Below are 5651 nucleotides of genomic sequence, written 5' to 3'. Positions count from 1 at the left end.
GTTTAGATCATACAAGTTCTTTATATTCAAACATGTTAGGCCTGTAGTGTGAGTATAATAAATTATGAGCAGAAATATGAATATGCAAAAATACATACAGTATTATATTATGAGATAAATGCAAGGAAAAGAAGGGTAAACAACTAGAGGTGTGATAAGAAATCAATGTACACAGACTATATAACCAACAGATATGGATATACTGTAAAATACATAACCAGTACAGGCAGAGGTATATTCATTATTAAGAATCAGCAGTATGAACATGTTTACACTGTGGGTCTGATTTAATCACAGTGGTAAAGACAAGTCTTACTTTTAAAATTGAATGACAGCATGTTACTCACCTGGACCCTCCTCACTGTGTCTGGACTCTCAGCTGTTGGTGAGACAGGTGGAGGCGGTATTGCACCTGTACTGGCTCAGGTCCTGATAAAGACAGAGGGATGCTGAAATCTCCTGAGAAATGTAAAGACCTAGTTCACTTTCAATCATGGCTGATCTCCTAACTAATGTAAAGTGGTTACAACATGGTGAACCGATCGACGTGTATTCACTGGGTCTACTGGGTCCATACAATCTGAAGTTACAGTCATCAGTTACAAAATGAGACTAAAGTTACTGACGTCACTAGCTGTACAACAGCCGAGAGCAACAGACACAATCCTAGTAACCGCTAAAACATCTGTAGACAACGTCAGTATCACCACCTGAAATGTTTGTCGGTACGGTTTGTCAGTCGTTGCACCGATTATACTTTTAGCTAAAGAGATAACATTGATGCTACTCACCAGGCTAACAGGAAAGTTGTGAGCTCGCCATCAAACCGCATCTCTTTCCTCTCAGGAGCTTCTCCAGCGGTGGAAAACCACATCGAGATTTACTCGTGTCGCTTCTTTTCTTTGCCGTTGAACGTGGAGCGTGGTAACTTCAAGCGCTGCCGGAAGTTGTTCTTCTTCGTGGGACTGAGGGCAGACTTGACGCTCCGCTGACAGCGTCTAGTGTCACAAAGTGGTATCACAACACGGGACAGGTCGGTGCTGGCTGGTGCGCATGAGCATTTCAGTAGATGACTCTGAAATACAACAGTTGGAGGTCTTGATCATGACATCATCACTGTGGCTGCTTCACACGCTGTTGATAGAGTTAATTCATTTTTTGAACATTTTAAACTAAAGTTCTGGCCACATCTTATATTGCACCTTTACAGCACAACCACCGGAGCTGACATTTAAAAGTGAAGCTACATGTTCTTTGTTCACATTGTAAACCAACTTACAGTTTTGACTCTTAAAACAAAGACATTTAGCTTAACTTGACTGATATTGACACATTTGATACATACAAAACATTTTGATTTGCTTTTACAGCATATAAATCTATGCTTGGAATATAAAATACAATCATGCTTTCCCATACTTACATTCAATTTGTGATGTACAAATGTTTGTATTTGCCCATTTTGAATTCAGGCCAGTAGATGTTGCACTGCTCAAATGAAGCATCAAGATATAAACCCTTTGTGGAACCACTTTGATGAAAAAGTAAAACCTCCGATACTGTAGGACTCACATCCAGTAGCAGGCAGCTGATTTCTCAAGCAAAGAAGATACAACAGTGTGGAAAATTTTACTCACCGAGTATTTCACTTACTGACTGTGGACTGCTCGCAGAGCCAGGTGTCAGTTCACTGAAGCCATGTTGGTTTCAGTCATGGGGCTTTCTCACCAGTCACCGTATTTTGGCAGTCTTTATGTTACGACCCAGCTAGGGGAAAAGGGAAGCAACATAAAACCAGGTGTTACTGGTAAATCAAAGTTACTGAATTAATTTATTGTGTAACCAGGAGGGTAAATAAGTAAACAAAAATACAAACAAGACAAGAGGATAACTGATGTAGGGGAACAGGAGCCAACAAAGAGACCAAAAACTATGCTATTCTAACCAACCCAAAAACACTAGAAGCAGCACCCCTGTTCCTAATGTGTCTTAAACTTTCTTCCTCTGATGCTGAAACGGCAGCAGCTGTGGTGAGGGCTGACAGGATCATTGCTGCACCAATAGGAGAAGCCGAGGCTCCTCCTCTCTGCTCCAACAGGGACAAGTAATCCATCAGTTAGTGTTAAAATGCCAGAGCTTTGTGCAGCAACAGGCTGTAATAACAAGAACAATTGTAAAGAGTCTTTGCTCTGCACAACCTTAGTGTTAAAATAATCTTAGTAGCTAATCGCATACATGTCCACATTTGGTAAATATCACATATATGAGGAGAAAGCTTGTAATATTAGCTGAAGTTACTGTGTGTAAGCTAACTGTGTGGTGTAGGAACCTTAACAGGCAGATAGACCAATGGAGAAATGCCAGTTTTAGTTCTTCAGATCATCCCGGGGCTCCGAAGAACTATTTGTGAATAATTGGTTGATATTGTAAATTTACATCTGAATATATTAAATAAAAGTGTTATAAAGTCAATAGTGGTGCGTATGTTATTTGTAATTAAGTTTCCAACCCCACTTTAGTTGAAAGACGACATACAGAGACTTAACAGTTTAATTTGCATTTCTTCAGTTTATTATATTTTATGAGAAATGTAAGAAAATTGATCTGAATCAGTAAATATTGTATTTAGATTGTGCTTCTACAGGTTTTAACATTACTTTACACTTAAAGATTCAATGTTGACACAAATACTGCAAGTTGAAATTTGAGATGATTTTAATCTGTTTTACACAGTATTTTTTACTTTGTCTTCCAAAACAAAAGGTTTAATTTACAATATTAAGCATGTGTTAATATTTCATTGATTGACACTTAATTTTATTATTAGGAAAAAGTTTCTCTGCAGAAACTTTAGTGGCGTCACTTTATTAAAGGAGTTTGATCATAATAAATTATGTGAGAGAATTATGTTCTATGTTCCATGTTATATGTTCTGTGTTCTATATGTTGTTGAGTTCTGCTCTTATTATTATTATTATATTATCACAGCCTGTTGATGACATCATATCCTCTATGATCAAAATTGACTTTTATCTACTTTTAAGCCACAGAAACTTTTTCCACCTCGGTGTGTAAAATTGTATATTTGAACCAGATGATTTTAGCAGTTGGACGTCTGGATCTGAAGTTATCAGAGAAACAAGCTGCTGGAGACGTCCTGTCCTGTATTCACTGACCCCCAACCCTCCCACCCGTCTACATTCAACCGAACTTTTGAGAACAATTAGCACATTATGATCAGGATTAGTCCATAAGAGTCTATAAGACCAGCCCTCGTGAAAACTCATGATCTGTCATCAGGTCAGAACATTTAGTTCAGAGGTTTAATGGAGTCACAGCAATTCTGACATCAAGAAACATTTGCTTGAGCTTGAACTTTATCTTCCTCCTCCTCTTCCTCCTCCTCCTCTTCCTCCTTCAGACTCTGACAGTGACATCATCACATGACTTTTTACTGGGATTTTTTATCCAAAATAAACAAAAAGTGACATTGTGAATATTAAACATATTCTCTGTCAGTTCCTGCCTTTATTGTGAAGGAGAACTTCCTGTTAGAGTTTGTTTGTTTTCACAGTTCAAAGCTTCAGAAACAGCAGAGAGACTCGGTCCTGGTTCAGGTCCTGGTTCAGGTCTGCTGAGTCCCTGACTCTGCAGCCTCTTCATCTTCATCATCTTCATCACGTGGAGACCTGGACACATGACACTGTGTCTGTGTCTGAACAACAGCAGGTGTCTGGTCCTGGTCCTGGTCCTGGTCTTCCCCTCCACACTCTGCCCCAGGACAAAGGCTGGATCTGTTTGGGTCTGGCTCCACCCACACAGCTGCGGTCAGAACGCCGTGTTCTGGAAATCTGTGTCACATTCTCTGCTGCTGCGTAAATAATGGAGCACTGCCAAGAGCTGAGACCAGGACCCAGAGCGGAGCAGAGACCCAGAGACCCAGAGCTGCAGAGACACACCCGCAGGATTTAACTGTTCACAGAGCTGAGACCAGGACCCAGACCAGGACCCAGACCAGGACCCAGACCAGGACAGCTTGTTTCATCACATTTTGAAAGTTTTATTTCTGCAGAGACTCAGAACATCATATTTCAAGATGAAATCCAGACCATAATAACTGTCATCAGTAACATGTGGAGGGAAACAGCAGGATGAACTGATCAAAGTGTTTGTGTTTTATAGTTTCACACTTGACATTCTGATTCTGTGACAGAGGAAACAGATTCTGATTGTTCCATCTTTTCTAACTGTGAGAGTCGTTTCTATAAAACTGATGATGGAGACATTTTCACTTCTGCTGCGATTCAAGGAGGAGAAATTAATAATAATCTGAGTAATAACAAACTTTATTGACACAGCTCCTTTCTAAACAAACTCATTCACAGACTTCAGCTCAGAAAATGAAACTAAAAGGTCCAAAGTAAAACAGACGAACCAACGTCATTCAGATTCTGTCATTTAAAGTGAAGTTCTTACACTTTAAAGTTTTAGTGACAAAACTCCTGCAGACTCCATGAAAGTCGTTAATAAAGTTTTAATAAAGTTTTATCCAACATAAAACTGTCAGCTCTTAAATCAGTACAGCCAATCAGATGTCACACAGAGCAGTGAGGTCACAGCAGCTGTGTCTCAGTTCAGGTCTCATCCCTCAAAGGCTTCATCTCACACACACACACACACACACACACACACACACACACACACACACACACACACACACACACACACGAGCATGTGCTCTCCTCCATACACTCTGCTTTATTCATCTAATGCTGTTCACTCTGTCTGAGCTGACTCACACATCTTCATCACCATCATCTTCACCTTCATCTTCATCATCACCATCATCATCATACTCATCATCTTCATCACCATCATCATCATCATATTCATATTCATCATCTTCATCACCATCATCATCATCATCATCATACTCATCATCTTCATCAGCATCATCACCATCATCATCATACTCATCATCTTCATCACCATCATCATCATCATCATCATACTCATCATCTTCATCACCATCATCATCATCATCATCATACTCATCATCTTCATCATCTTCATCAGCATCATCATCATCATACTCATCATCTTCATCACCATCATCATCATCATCATCATCATACTCATCATCTTCATCACCATCATCATCATCATCATCATACTCATCATCTTTATCATCTTCATCAGCATCATCATCATACTCATCATCTTCATCAGCATCATCACCATCATCATCATACTCATAATTTTCATCACATCATCATCATCATCTTCATCACCATCATCATCATCATCATACTCATCATCTTCATCACCATCATCATCATCATACTCATCATCTTCATCAGCATCATCATCATACACATCATCTTCATCACCATCATCATCACCATCATCATACTCATAATTTTCATCACCATCATCATCATCATCACCATCCTCATCATCACCTTCATCTTCATCTTCATGTATAGGAACCCTGGTCTACAGAAATGATGGTCTCCAAAACCCAGCTGAGTCAGAGTCTGGCTCGGAGACTCAGACCCACCAGAGAGAGGATCTGGTCTGATCAGAACCAGAACAGATAATTAATGTCAGACATGTGGTCTTACATGTTGTACAGCAGACACGTGAGGAGG

General features: G+C 39.6%; 1 long non-coding RNA gene across 1 annotated transcript in view; it reads right to left on the bottom strand.

The window, feature by feature from the left end:
- The window catches only part of LOC111667211 (uncharacterized), an 86307-nt gene extending 83599 nt beyond the window's left edge, over window positions 1-2708 (bottom strand). The window contains exons 1-3 of the long non-coding RNA XR_015438258.1: window positions 1638-2708; window positions 792-1075; window positions 348-429 (exon numbers count right to left, since the gene is read on the bottom strand). This is a non-coding gene — a long non-coding RNA (uncharacterized LOC111667211). The remainder of the gene's footprint in view (window positions 1-347; window positions 430-791; window positions 1076-1637) is intronic.
- Window positions 2709-5651: the final 2943 nt, after the last annotated feature.

The sequence above is a fragment of the Seriola lalandi genome, unplaced genomic scaffold, assembly GCF_002814215.2.
Source record: "Seriola lalandi dorsalis isolate HSWRI2012SDOR001 ecotype SW California unplaced genomic scaffold, Sedor1 jcf7180002054686, whole genome shotgun sequence".
In the NCBI taxonomy this organism is placed as follows: Eukaryota; Metazoa; Chordata; class Actinopteri; order Carangiformes; family Carangidae; genus Seriola; species Seriola lalandi.
Note: the sequence above shows the minus strand (reverse complement) of the source record. Positions and strands in the feature narration are given on the sequence as shown.